At 39.1% G+C, this 15,227-nt stretch overlaps 1 long non-coding RNA gene across 1 annotated transcript; it reads left to right on the plus strand.

Annotated features, from left to right (window-relative positions):
- The first annotated feature begins 8,720 nt into the window (after nucleotides 1–8,720).
- On the plus strand, nucleotides 8,721–12,913 carry LOC137151241 (uncharacterized). Its single transcript, XR_010919225.1, has 3 exons — nucleotides 8,721–8,743; nucleotides 11,871–11,955; nucleotides 12,623–12,913. It is a non-coding gene; the product is annotated as an uncharacterized lncRNA (long non-coding RNA).
- The last annotated feature ends 2,314 nt before the right edge of the window (nucleotides 12,914–15,227 follow it).

The raw sequence follows: 15,227 nt of genomic DNA on the forward strand, positions 1-15,227 counted from the left end.
ATATAGCTAAACATTTGTGGAACACCATTTACTGTCTGACTGCGTGATTGCAGCCTTCAATAGATGCCAAAAAGCTTCTAAACATTTAAGAGTACTAAATCACAGAATTCCTGCTGGCGTCACAAGCAGCTCTTGAAGTATACTTGTGCTAATTATTTCACACCATTTTCAGCAGGAAAGTTATTTTTTTTAGCATTTTCAATATTCCCCAAGAAGTCCTTCAAATGAGCATTAGATTTAAAAAAAAAAAAAATCAAACTACCTATCCCAACAACTTAACGAGTGGCACTGTGTGACTACACCTCATAACTCTCATTAAAGATTGTGTGTTCCTCCCATGACTAAAGTGATGTTCCCACAGAAGACATTTTTCTACACCTTTTATTTTTGCAGTGAATTTTATTTGTAAATCACAAACTAGTGTTTGCTTCTAAATGGCTGCATTTTTAAATATCTTCACAAGAATGTCAATTTGCTATGAACACATGTGTTTAGCCTGTTCTGTAGGAAAGAGCATGACATATCCAGACACTTGTGAGTTTCCAAGTTTAAGAAAAAAATAAAAAGGAAACTTTTGTGTTTTATGAAATCAGGATTATCCTCTGTCCTGCATTGTACCATGAAAATAAGACTATGGCTTCCAAAAAATTGGAGTATCCAGTAATATTACCGTGTCACCCCTTTAGCACTAATAAATAAGTGTGCTTTATATGCTCCAACACTAATTAGTCCTGCGAGGTAAGCGTTGTTATCTCCACTGTACAGATGGGGAAGCGGAGGCTGAGAAGTGAAGTGACTTGGCCAATGTCATAAACCAGTGGCAGAGATGGAATAAGATCTCAGAAGCTCCTGACTCCTAATGCATTAACTGTTCATTACTCAAGACCACACTGGCAATCTCAGAATTTGACCCAAAATCCACTGAAGTTCACAAAAAGACTCCTATTTACTTCCATTGAGCTTTGGATCGGGCTCAGGGTCCTATAACAGGAGATAATATCCATGAGTGGGCACCATGCTACTGAAAGTAATCTCATACACAATCAAGCTCTCCAGGGATTAAAAGCACAACCACATTTTATCACTGTCAAGAGGGAAAATGTATTCAGGGTGTAGAATGGTGTTCTCATCACAGACAGAAAGCTACCCACATACAGTATCTTATTTATAGCACAGCATATGAGGTAAATAGGTAATAGAGAATATCAAAACTAAACAAAAGAAACCTGACGAACTCCTCCTCACCAACAGCATTTTTAGCAAAAAGATTTCTCATTTTCTTCTTTCAGTGCGTGCCTGTACTTCCTATTAACATTACGAGGGCACATTAAAGGCAAATCAAGGGAGAATATCTTATACTTACAGTTCCAGAAGGCCCAAATCCTTCACTGAGGAGTTTCTTTTGTGCTGGGAGGCAAGGAATCCTTCTGTTCTCTACTACCCAGGATGTTTCTGTATCTGGCCTTGAGCAGACCCTGCTTTGTTTGTGTTCTTCCATACAAGGACTGGGAAGCAGCAGATCCACCAGTCTCACTCCAATCCTCTCCCCACTCACTGTACACAAGAAGCTACAATGGAGCATGGAGTAGAGGTGCAGCCTGTCGGTGGTCTTGTTCCCAACCCCACCTCTTGCTTAGCAGCAGATCAGAATCAGTTCCACTGCAAGAGGATCACCTCCATATTTGGAGATGAAGGGGGAAGTTTTTCCCCCTGGATGAACAAAATGTCAAAGGGACCCACTTTAAAAATGTAAGGACTAGTTACCATAACAATAGGACATAGGAATAGTATTGAACTCAGCAGTCAGACTCCAGGACAGGACAGTGAAAAATAGAAAGTAGGCTGCCATGACCTATTATTGCAGAAAGAAGGTCTATTTCTAATACCTGCACTATTTAAATATAGAGATTTCTATCTAATCTTAAACTATAACTTGCTTTCCTCAGGCAAATTCTCATGCATAAAACAATGATCAATAGCTTCTAGTTGCTTATTCACTGGTAAAAATACAAGAACAAAACAGAATAGGAACTAATGCAATATCTCAGATGCCACTCTATGGTGACCCAAAAAGCTGAATGATTGATGGATGATGATAGGATCCAATGAGGTTATGACCAGAATATGGCTTCAAGGTTGAATCAAAGCTAAGGTCTTGGCGGAGATTTGTCAATGTTGACATCATACGTGCTGAGAGATTTGGGTTAATTCAAACCCAAATGAGAGGCCCTTTCCAATCTTGGATACAGTTCAGAACTAAACCTGTATTGCACAGTTTGGGTCTGGAGATTCAAATGCAAACCCTCTCACAAACAGCAGTAAAAACTTCAGAGAAGATAAAATGAGGCATGGGAGAAAAATTCTAGTTCCTCAGAGGTAAAATTGAATTGTTTTGACAACAAATGAATGATAGGAGACACAGCAGAGAGATGAACAGGTCAGAGACAAAATAGTGGCCAAGACTGCATCAGCATAACAAAGCTATCTTAAAAGGATAGTGTGGGCAAACTGCAAAATAGAGCCACAAGAATATGTGGTCAGAGGTAAAAATACATTGAATTCTGGATATTCAAGATGATAAAGAGTTTAAAGATTCTATCAGAGCCCATGGAAAAAAATCCTTAGGTTAAAATGTTTGATCTGAATCTTAGAGAAGATCCAGTATATCTTCAACAAATATGTTGTCTTGTACACAAGGCACCACAACAGGCAGTACAGTATTTGCTACTTTAACTGAATGGTAGGGACAAGAAAAGACTCCTGTTTACAGCTATGAAAAAAGAATCATTGCCAAACTCTTGATGATCCCAAACATAAGCCTGGTGACACAACAAAGAAGAAAAGCACTCAACACCATAAAGAGAGATTTTATTGATGAAGGTCTCTACCTCAATCCTATTCCCAGCAAATCATCAAGTAATTTACTCTGATTTATGTATTTTGTGATGTCGTCTCAGCAATGCAGTAATGAAAGCAAGCCAGAGAGGAAAATATCTTGGAAGTGGATGGATCTGATGCTACAGTGAAAACTTGGAGGAAAATTAAAACTAAAGAAGTTGAAGAATTTTGCATTTTAGTAAAATAAAATACCTTGAACAAGAACATTTTAGAGGTCAGTTTTGCAAACACTTAGGGCCTGATTCATGGCTACACTATAGCCTCTGTGCCCAGACACTGCTGACTAGCCCTCAAGGCAACCCATCTAGCTCAAGAAGCCCTCAGGTGAACCTGCTCTCTTTCCACCACAAGGGTGTTCCAGGGCAAGGTGGGGTTGGGAGAAGGGAAGTTCTTCAACCCTTTGAAATTCTGTATCCATTTCCTGGAGAATTTCCCCACCAAGAACATCACTAACTTAAAAAGTTGCTATATTGCATTTTCCACCAACACAAATGAAAACAAAACAGAAACAGGGAATAAGCAGCTGTGGTCTTAGACTCCCCTTTTACTTCACAACCTCAGCTATTATGCAGCATTCATCCTGCTCAACCAATATGAGACTGAGACCATACCTCTAACACAAGCAACACACATCTTCAAATGCTGTTTAAAAATTAATCCCCACTTTGAACAATACCTAACATGGATCACCCATTCACGTACTCCTTCCAAAACATTACAGAACAAATCAGAGCCAGCATTTACAATCTGACCCCATATCTCACCAACACACAACAGAACTATAGACAGCACAGTATAAATCTTACATTAATACACTGAAACAGATGACCATATATAATCAGTAAATGTGGTCAGAATTCAAGAGGGCCTACTGGCTGTGGAGGTTGAAGGTGGAGATATGTTGAGGGTGGGGTCCGTGTTTTTAAAGTTGTGTTGGTGGGAAATGCTACTGAAGTACCTTAGCTCAGAGCTAAAGTTTTCTGTGTCCTCCTTCACCTCTAATGTAATAATAACCATACACTAACTGTAATAATAGTGACATTTAAACCAAATAGTTCAGATTGTCAAGAGTTGCTTTTCCTTGACATTTCATCCATCTGCTCTTTGCTTCTTCAGGTGGGCAGCAGCAGGTATCTTCTCCAAAACTGAATTGCCCGTGTTCTAGTTTTAGACCAGCTGTTGCCACAAGGAAGTTTACACAGCTTCTCTGCATAAGCAGTGGTACTATATTAAGGATGTTGTTAGATTGTTATTACAAACTTGTTCTCCTTCAGACATTCCAGGATAACATCTTGAATAAACTAGCACTATCTATGTAAATGCCTTAATAATCAGCCAACCAAGTGCAGCAGTTCAATTATATAAAGATTGGTACAAATTTAATCCAGTTCTTGATAGCTTTATCTTTTTGGTTTACACAGCTATTGCAAGTCAGGAACTTCATCTTTCAACTGCTCTCAAACTGCAACGTAAGCAGATTTCATGTTTTTGAATGTGCTGTAAGAAAGTGTGATATCAAATTTGCATTGCTTTGTAGGGAAACCTTAATATTGATGGGCACAAAATTATTCTTTAATAATGCCTGATCCTGTATTATCTGAAAAAAGATTACTAAAGGAATCATTTATGATTGTCAAGGCTAGAACACAAGTGGTTAGTACAAAAGTAAAAACACAGCTATAACAGCTTTCAGACGTGAATTATGTTCAAGATGTACCTGATCTAGCTTTGCTTGAGAAAAAAAAATCATATCACCTCTTTACATATCTACCGTAGGAAATAAACAAGACTTTTTCCTCTCTAAGTCTTTCTTTAGAAAACATTCTTTAGAAAACATCACTGTGGCTCACTTAGTGTGGATTTTAGTTCAGTGACTTTTTCAACACATTGAGAATGCCTATATCTTCATAAGTCTCTATTCACAAGCAATAAATGAAGAATGTGCTTCAAAGACATGCACCGCACCTACAGCTTCCATTGACTTCAAATGGAAATGTGGGTGTTCAGCATCTCAGAAATCAGGTCTTAAATGTATATGTAAAATGTTCAGAATGGGGGAAAAGATGCTTGAAGGAGTTAACAGAACACAGATCCTTTCCAACCACTGTCTTTGGCTGAATCCAGTCCAAATTAGTAGCATCTGAAGAATTTTGCCATCTCTTGGCCTGTGTGAAAGGAATCGGTGGTCTCAGGCCAGTTCCTGGAGGATAAGAAACCAAATAATACAGATCAGTACTACGACTGCCATTTCTGTTGGTAGTCTCAGCAGATCAGTCAACAAGAGAAAGGGCATGAAGGCTGAAGTGCTTTCTCGCCCCTAGAGATAATTCCTGCACTTCAGTCATTGACTGATAACATGAAGAAGCCCGTGCTGCCATTTCCATTGCTCGTCCTGTGGATGGCCCTGGGCCTGGAGACTGAAATCTACCAATCTAGAACTTTCAGCAGCAATACATTCACAAAAAATTAACAAAAGAAATATTGACAATATTATTTTTCTTTAACACACATTACTGCCTAGGGATTGCATTCCAAGTATTTTAAACAAAACATAAGATAAATAACCTATGAAACACACTGCCACAGGGATTGAGGCGAAAAGTTTGTAGGATTTCAAAAGGAATAGATGTTTATATGATGAGTAAAAATATCCACAGTTACATTACAGATAAGATTTTATAAGGGTTATAAACCCTGAAGCTTCTGGAAATAAAACCAAGCACTAACTATCTGGACTGTGGAAGAAGTTCTTCTGTAGGTCTGGTATTGGATAGTCATCTGTGATGTTGAGTGTGCACTGTGCTCTGAAGCATCTAGTATGGTCATAGTCGGAGATTGGTCTTGTTAGACCACTGATTTGACCTAGCATAGAGATTACAAGATCTCTGAAATCAGTGAATAATTTCAGCATTCTAATATTTAATATTTTAAGTGCTTGGCTGAATTGGGACATTAAATACATTCTTAATCCCATTCAGTTCAATTTAAGCATATACTTAAGTGCTTGGTTGAACTAGGGCTTAAAATATCTAGTCACAATAACTGGAGTTAAGGTTAAAATAAGAAGCCTTATACATATCAAAGCTGCTGAACACAATGTTTAAGACTGTGTCTATATAGTACAGGTTTTCTCTTCATTGGAAAATATAGGTACAGGGTTTTGAAAGTTATCAGGAAATGTCTTCCCTGGGTCTTTGATAAAGGCATTCTGTCTTTTTAGTGAGCAAATAGAACTGTTTTGTCTAGTTAGGCTGGATATATTTATATCTTCAAAGTAGGATGAAGCTTTAGCTGCACAGTCTATCTTAAAATAACTTGGACAGCTGGACCTTAAGTACTACTCATTACCAGGAGACTAAGCTATTGTATTACATGTTACATCTAGTTATATGATCGCTAGTTTCTAACAGATCTGTTTTGACATGAAGTTTTTTAAAAAAATGCTATGACATAGTTTCTGACTCCAAACACAATTCATGTGTGTACATACATCCAAATATACAATTGAGATTCTCAAATCAAGAATTTTTTTTTTAATTTTAATGAGACAAGGTGTGTAGATAATATCTTTTATTGGACCAACTTCTGCTGGTGAAAGACAAGCTTTTGAGCGACAGATCTCTGCAAACAATGGAAAATATTTAATTTTAATGGAAGTTTGTGTCTAAATCTCCTGAACTGCTTTGAAAAAAATCTCATCTATAATAGGGATGTAAAAATTGGTTTAATTAAAAATCTGTTTAAATGTTCTATTTTCATATTTAATCGTTGGGGGGGTGGGTAGCCGCAGCTGGGCAGCTCTTGCTGGCGGGGAAGCACGGAGCCTGGGAGAAGGGAGTAGCTGCAGCTGGCCTTGGCTCCCCGTGAGTGTGGGGAAGGCGGCTGAGCCCAGCTGTGGCTACCCCGTGCTGGGCTCCGCGCTTCCCCACCAGCAAGAGTTGCCCAGCACTCTCGCTGGCAGGGCGCCAGCCCAGCTGCAGCTCATCCTCCCCCCACGCTGGGCTCCATGCTTCCCTGCCAGCAAGAGCTGCCCAGCTGTTCTCCGTGGCGGGGAGCCAGACCAGCTGTGGCTTGCCCCCCTCCCACACGCTGGGCTCCATGCTTCCCTACCAGCAAGAGCTGCCCAGCTGCTCTCTCTGGCAGGGAACCAGCAAAGCTGCTGCTCCCTTTCTGCCACCCCAGTTTAAAATGCTTAAACAGCTGATAACCGTTTAAACGGTTAACCTTTTACATCCTTAATCAGTAATGTCTATAGAAATACACAAAATGCATTTATCTGTAAACTCATTGATTATTGACGTTACAGTAGGAAAGACACATTTTCTATGGACCAAGCTGGAGCTGGACACGAGTACCCAAAATTTGCAAACATCTTGACTTAAAAATTTCCACTCTAATATTAAGAATAATTTGTTAACAAGAAAAACCCTAAGAACTGTAAAACTGTACAAGTTCTTCGCGTTACATGTGACAGTATGTCTTTTTGTAGTGAGAGTCACTATACTTAGGAGGTAGGGAAAAGCTTTAGCTGCACAGTCTGGCTGTCCTAAAACATGGATGGACAGCTGAATCCTTAAGAATTATGTATCATGATCAGAAACTGAGATACTGGATATTATACCTGCCGTCCATTCAGCTGTGAGTACAGCAGTTTCCAGTTTAGACACTTTTTGAATGCAAACAAAAAATGAGGTGTTTTTACATTAGAACACTACATCAGTCTCTCCTTCTCCCAAATATGAATGTGTATACATATGAGAGAAAATATATGGGTGACAAGAATATATAAGGCTATATTATATCCAAATCCGCTCTCTCTCATCCCTTTATGTAGGAGGTATCCCTAGTCTACCTCACAGGATCATGTGATCTGACCCTCTTAGCCAGTAGTATTTCCACCACGAAAAGCAACAGCCTTCTCAGCTAAATGTAAGGGGAATATTTCCTCAGATGTTTATAATTTGTTTTTTCATTTTGTAATTATCTAGAATACAGTTGGGTTGACTTTCATCTGGTGCCTTTGACGTTTACAGTTATGGGGACCTCTACATTATTTTGGCTTTGACTGATTATGTTTGACTGAAAAGCTGAGAAAACAGCAGCAATGCAAGGAATTGCCTTTACAGTGTGTGGGGAATAAGATTCAATGTCTCAAATCTGAGTCTTTTTGCCCTAAACGTGATGCACTTTCAGAGTTATTCTGTGTTGAGATTTCTCCATTGTAAGCCACAGATCATATGAACATGTCTTACTGACCAGCATGGTGGGAACCGTGAGGCAGTGTTTAGGACACACTTCCTGAACTGGGCACACAAGAAATTTTGTAGCCTAAGGCTATAACAATTATGTATTATTGACAGTCTTATAAATAGTAGGTGTTTAGAACCTTATATTTTACAGTCTCCACATCTACGTGTAGTGTGTCAGGGCTTGGGAAGGTTCTAGTGTTAATAGCCTGAACTAAACTGTAGCATGTAATGCTATAGTTGTCACACTAAAACAAAGTCAGCTAATTAAGAAGTGACTGCTCCTCTTTACCAGGCCTGAAGGAGGTTCAGCTAGTCTTCTGTCCTGCTGCCAATTAAAATTAAATAGTGAAGCCTTTTGGTATTAATGTATGTGAGAAGTGGAGAATTGATCATGATTTGTGGAGGTCTGTACATTAGCTAACAGGAGACGTGCTAAAATTACTTGAAGTGTTTATCCTGTAGTCCTTGAAACACCTGGAGGTAGTTGCTGACTATGCTAATCTATGTCATTAGCCATGTAATAAAAAGACTTACTGCTGTGGCCACCACATGCTTCTCTGTTCCTGCCTGCACCCAAACACTACAAGCTGATGCAGGTATGTTCCCGATAACTTCGCTGGTTTAATTGTTCTTTCTCCCTCCCTCCCTTTTTCTGGAAGGCGCCAACAAATCTGAGACAGTTTTTTAAACCTTGCTTGAGCAAGATGCTTTCTTCAGATTGTAGGTCCAAAGCTTGATTCTATTATACTGATTCTTTGTGAAATACCCTTATTGTTTTGGTATGTGACAAACCACCACAGCAGTCTCTATGAGGCTTTGCATTTTGGGCATGTAGGGTGATCTGTTCATTATTGATGAGGTTGTTTTGAAACCACCATGTTTGTCCGAAACTAACATCTGGTTATTGATTATCCTGTTTGTAAAGTTACCAAAGATCATTCTGTGAAACTGTTGCTATTGTTGCAGTACATATGTTTTAAGATCACTGCTTAAAGTAACAGCAGCACATATTTTGAAACAGAAAGATTCAATGTTAAATGAGGATGTTTTGTAAAAGTTGTGAATGTTTTAGATAAAAAGAAATGTTATTGTTTCTGAAGGACACTTGTGTCTTCCAGTTACAAGTTTTAAGTAAATGTTAAGAGATTAGGGTGTGAATAGATGGAGTGATGTGTGTATGTGAGACCGGGGAGTGATGGGAAAAGGCACCAGCCTTGGATGTTCAAGGGAGTGAAGATAACAACTTTTATGACCCACATGGCCGAAGTCTGCCCACCCTGATGACCCTGGGATCCAGCTCGAAGGACAAAAACAAGATGGATGGTGGTAGATAACTCTGGTTATGCTTGCAAAATATGGGTGATTAATAATTACACCAGGATGCAGATGCAGCTGACGAAGCAAAACCCATAGAGTGGCATAAGAGCTTACCCCTATTAAAAGGGGACAGAAAGATGAGGACTTTGGGTTTGGTTCTACACACATCCTCCAGGAGCATCAGTAAGCAACAGCAGACCCCTTCTCCCTCCCTCATGTCTTAGCCACCTGGCTAGTGGACTAACATGAGCAACAGAGGCTGGTAACTATATTTCATCTTTGTACAACTTTGTGTGTGTGAGAGAGAGTATGTGCAGGCAATTGCTTTTTGAAATCTTTGTATTCACAATAAACGTGGTGTATTGCCTTGTCCCTCTGAATAAGATCCTGCTGTTTATTTTATAAGTATAACAAAGTCTCTGGTAGCCTCTTCTTAGGTAAATCTGAAATTTTGTTGTGCACTTGGACCAGACTACTGACTGCCAAAGGCTGTCTTTCAATACTAATAGTGGCTGTCCTTTCTGGAACTACATTCTTACATTGCTCAGATTCAGTATAGCTACTCCGTTGTTTCAGTGCTTGCACTTGAAGGAGATCATAGAATCAGAGGAGATAAAAGGGAACAGACAGTGAAGCATGTGTTCTTAAATTGTTTATTATTAAATAGTTGGAAACAATTTTTACTGTAAAATAAAGGACACTTAATTTTTCTTAGTTTCTCATGACATGAAACTTCATATTAAAACTGCAATATTTGCCTTTCCTTTGAAACTATAACTATGACTTTTGCACTTTTTACCAGCACGCAGCTCTGGGTGTTCCCCTGTGCCAAAGTGCAGCCACAATGAGGTAAAGTGCCAGGATCTGCTCCGAGGGAACAACTTGCAGAATTGGATTTTAGGCACCCTGCATTAGAGGAAATGGAATTTTCAGTTCAATGATCTCATCTTGAACATCAGCAGCATTTTGGAATCAGGCATTTAAAAAATTACTTTTCAGTTGGTCCGAAGTACAAATGCTGTACAGCACAACCACTTAACTGAGAGCAGATTTAACCAACAACAGGGTCACTTTACAATGAAGCCATTATCAGTGAAGTAACATTTACTGTATTCAACATCCTGATAGAAACTGAGGGAATGACCTTGCTAACCTTAACATGCGTGAATAGATTTTAGATATGGGAACAGTTCCAGGGCAGTTGGGGTTCAACTCCACTAGCTGCTGAGTGATCTTGGGGAGGTGTAGAACATCCTCAACTCTCAGGAGTAGATCCTCAACAGGCGTAAATAGTCATAAGCTCCACAACAAAGCTATGACACTTTACAAAGCCCAGGGTTGCCATGCTCCTCATCCCCACTCCGAGGGTGCTCAGTAGGGGTTTAAAGAATTGGCCTTTTTCTCCTGTGGTGCATATCTGTAAATATTCATTGATGTTCCATCTATTTCTTTGAAGAAAAAAATTTGGGGGAAGTGAGGGCTGGGAACCTTTTTATGAAAAGAAGAAAAACTGAAAAGGTAACCTTTTCAAAGCACTTAAACTTACATATTTATATATTTCAGCACCATTCCCTAAGTGCCTGATCAGCTAGTTTTCTTTATGGTATGAGAAGAGAAAAGTGCTAACTGCCTCAGGGGTATAATCTTATCTCCAAAAAGCATGGGGATTTATGTGTGTAACTGCAGCACACCCCAAGATGAGAATATGCTCATGGGAAATTTTTTGAAATCATATCCAGGACACTAGAAAATTACCTTATTTTCAGAGATAATTGCTCACTAGATGATTTCAATAGGAGTTAGGAGCCTATCCTCTTTAAGCCCTTTTGAAAATCCTAGTGGGTGCCTAACTGCAGCGTTAGGCACATACATACCTTTGAAAATCTGGCCCCTAGATGCAGGGTAAAAATTTCAAAAGCAGCTAAATGATGAAGCAGCAGCTGTCTGGGTTTTATATTCGTTTTTAGTTGCCTCACATACATACTACCTATTGCTCAGGTGAAAGATAATGAAATGAAAACAATGAAAGACAGGTAATGTTTACATGGAAGTGTTAAATATCTACTTCTACATCACAATGGAAAAAGCACTGCAAGGTCCTGGGAGCTATACAAGTGCCTTACAAATTTGTTAGGAAGAGTGCTATTACCCTGAAGTGGGATATATTAGTATGAAGTGGAACTAAGCTTTAATTTTACCTTTAGAACTAAGCCACACTTCAGTTCCTAATAGTAACCTCCCCCTAATACTGTACAAACAGTACTTCTACTTCGAGAGTTTTAAAACAGGAAAAGACTCTTGATTTTTAAAGAGTTTTAAACTTATTCATTTTTCATAAGAGATTTATGTAAAGTAAGTTTGTGTGAAATACAGTCCTGGGGCCTTAAAATTCTACTTATCCTGCAGGAGGAAGATTTTTTGCTTAATCAAGAATTCAGCATTTTCCAATGGTTTTTACCCTGATTGCGACAGGACACCTCCCATAGAACAGGTGAAAGTTTAAGACACCCAGAGTGGAATATATTCATGACATACTTTTCTTCCCTCCATTCCCAATCATCACCCGCCTAAACCAACACACACTAGACAACTGTAACGTATGCACTAACCCAGATCCTAACATGCACACCTATAGCAATGGTTCAGACATTCAGATAATTACAACTTTTGAAAGTTCACTGCATATTTCAAAATGTCACACAAAGGGTATTTACAAAGTTTATGGCTTTTCATTTTAGCACAACAAAATTTAACTAATGACATTCTTTTCAGAGAATTATAATAAAAGGACATTATAGTAGGAGCTGCCTGCATAGGTAGCAGCTTCTATATGTATAAAATATAATTTATAATTGCACTATGTGCTTATGTCACTCAAAGGACAAACTTCAAAAAAATAACCATACTTTCATCTGAATTATTTCTTTTTTAGAAAGTCACCGTCCAAGATAAAAGGGATTAGATGGAGAAAGGTGTGTGTGTGTGTGTGTGTGTGTGTGTGTGTGTGTGTGTATTCGTTCCTGTTTCTTTTGTGCATTTTACAACAATACTTCAGGCCTCATCCAACACCCACTGAAGTCAATGGAAAGAGTACCATTCAATGAGCTTTGGATCAACCCTTTTGGGCACAGTTTCATTCTTTCTTTCTTTGTTTTCAGAGAGAAACACAGGAGAAAAATATATATTACAAAACCCAGACACCTGGAACTGTAAAACCACAAAAATGAGCAAGGACACGGAGGGGCCTGATGCTATTTTTAAATGGATGTTCCTTTAAAAACTATATTATACAACATGCCACAATGGAGCTGAATTACAGTGCTACCTTATTGTAAGCATTTAATGACTTGAGTCCTTCACCATAAACCCTTAATATTCAATTAAGGTAGGGTTTCCCCCCACCAAGGGATAGATATTTCCTGTCCAGGTATTTGGGACAGAACTGATGTTAATGGAATAGGTAAAATCAAGTTTTCAAAAAGGATACTTTCAAAGGATTGTTCATCATTCATACAATTTCTCTCTCCTTACTGTTTGTAAGAGTCTTTTGGTAAATTTGTGCCTGATCCAAAGCTCACAGAAGTCAATGGGAATCTTTCCATTGCCTTCAAAGCCCCTTAAAACAGAAGTGTTTCCTTCCAAAAATCCGTTTTCCTACATTGCACATGCACACAGACTTCATCAAGGTAGGCATGCTCCTGAATGTTAGGTTGCCAGCATTCAAAGAGAGGATGGAAAAAACCCCACAAGTATGTAGTGTAGACATACAAACTGATAAGAAATAAAGTAGGTAAAATGCAGGGCTTATCCACACTGGCAGTGTTTCTTCTTGGATTATCAACTATGGTTAAACAAAAAGCATGCAATTACTACATTCCTATACAACTGAAAAGATTAGTCGCAGAACAAGATTCCAAAAATCTATTAAATTGAACTGGAATTAAAAGGCACACACAGTTCTTGGATTGCGAGGGTTAGAAAGAGCGATGATAAGTCTAGAGGGGCAGCAGGGAGAGGGAAGAAAAAAAACTCTTGAAGGCACTGACACAGAACTTACAGACAGTACAACACATACAGATTCTTTACACTTCAAAAACACAAGCCTATGAACACTGCTATGCACAGTGTTCCACACATTAGGCTTTCCCCCCTTTTCTTTTTTGAGATCATATTAACAAGGACAAAGACATAGACTGACAGTAATAGTTGCCTACAGATCCAATTAGAACAGGACTTTCATATGTCTCCTTTTAATTCTTGACTTGTTTGTTAATGTCTCTAGACAGACCTAGTCTGTATGAATTGGAATGAGTGTATGCAGCACATATCTTCTGCCTAGCCCCAGAATATACTTCACTTAGAATTTGAGTCACATGAAAACAGTGTGATCTACTTTCTGGGCAGCTAGACAGTGGGTCATTTTCTTCTAATCCAAGCCACAGAAGGGACCTGGAGTCCTCCCTATCCATGCTAGGCATGAGATATTTAAAAATAGTTGTAGTGGGTGTCACATTACCTCATCTGGAGGCCTCCCTTAATTCTATATTCTAATCTATGCAAATCTTGCAGCCATTTAACAAGTTTTTAGTCACCGCTTTTAATTCCCTGACCAAAAAAGAAGGTTACAACAGAATATAGGTTGAGAATATTTTGCTGTAGCAGTGCCAGAGCAGGATGATGGATAAATACTTGCTGAATGCTCAGACACCCTCTCTGGGTAGCATTCTATTGCAGCAGGGTTTCATTTAACCTAAATCAACACCAAAAAGGCAAAAGTCTCTAGCTGCATATTCCTTCTGGGCAGTAAACAGAGAGTAGCTTCTATGTTACTTCCAGTGGCCCTGGTTCCAGGGCAGCACAGCTCCCTTGTCTGTATCCCAGTAGAATGACACCTCCTTTTTTAAAGGTGCTGACCCTGTGTAGATTTAGCCGCACCTAATTAGCTACCAGCAACTAATGTCTCCTGGAACTGCCTCTGAACTAGAACTGGTCAAAGATCTTCTGACAGAATAGCTTTCCATCAGAAAATGCTGATTTGATGGAATTGTGTTAATTCCATTGAGATTTTCAACAGAAACCAACCATGTTTCCTGTCAGTGAATCCTGCTCCTTGTTTCCCCTGACAGCCCACCTGGTGGGCTGTTGCAATGCCAGGCTCCTGAGGGAGATGGGTAGTTAGCTCCCTGGTTGGCCAGTTTCTTAGGGAACGTATTGCATTTTGGAAAAACTAAAACGCTCCCAATATGGGAATGTTTGTGTTTCCAAAACTAAATATTGTAGAATTTCTATCCTGCAAATAAGTTTGGAGTGTTTGCTTTGTCATACCAATTCGGGACCAACAAAACAAAACAAAACCCAACTTTCTTTTAACCCACCTTTTTCCAGGATAAAAATTCTGTTTCCTGGCCAGCTCTACTCTGAAGTCTAGCTGGGAATTAATCTCCCCCAATTCCATGCTCTTGTGTATTTTAGCAGAGTACTCTTAAGGAGTCCACTGAGGTGGGTTATTCTAGGGCTTTGTGTTTCTCTCCAGGGAGCACTGAAGACCTGCACTGCCCTTCACAATTGCCCTTTTAAAATGTTAACAGAATGTTATACATGTACAGACAGCTAAGCAGTAGAGCTGCAGCCAATTCAACATCTTCTGTTGCTTCTAAGCTCTGTATAATGTAGCTCTGACTGCAGCTCTGCTCTCATTTTCCTCTCCAAGATGGACAACAACCTACCCCTTTGTGTTTTTTTCTCACTTCTGTTTCTCAGCCT

The sequence above is a fragment of the Emydura macquarii genome, unplaced genomic scaffold (assembly GCF_026122565.2).
Source record: "Emydura macquarii macquarii isolate MOO-44397 ecotype Brisbane River unplaced genomic scaffold, CSIRO-AGI_Emac_v2 contig_18, whole genome shotgun sequence".
NCBI classification, from domain to species: Eukaryota; Metazoa; Chordata; order Testudines; family Chelidae; genus Emydura; species Emydura macquarii.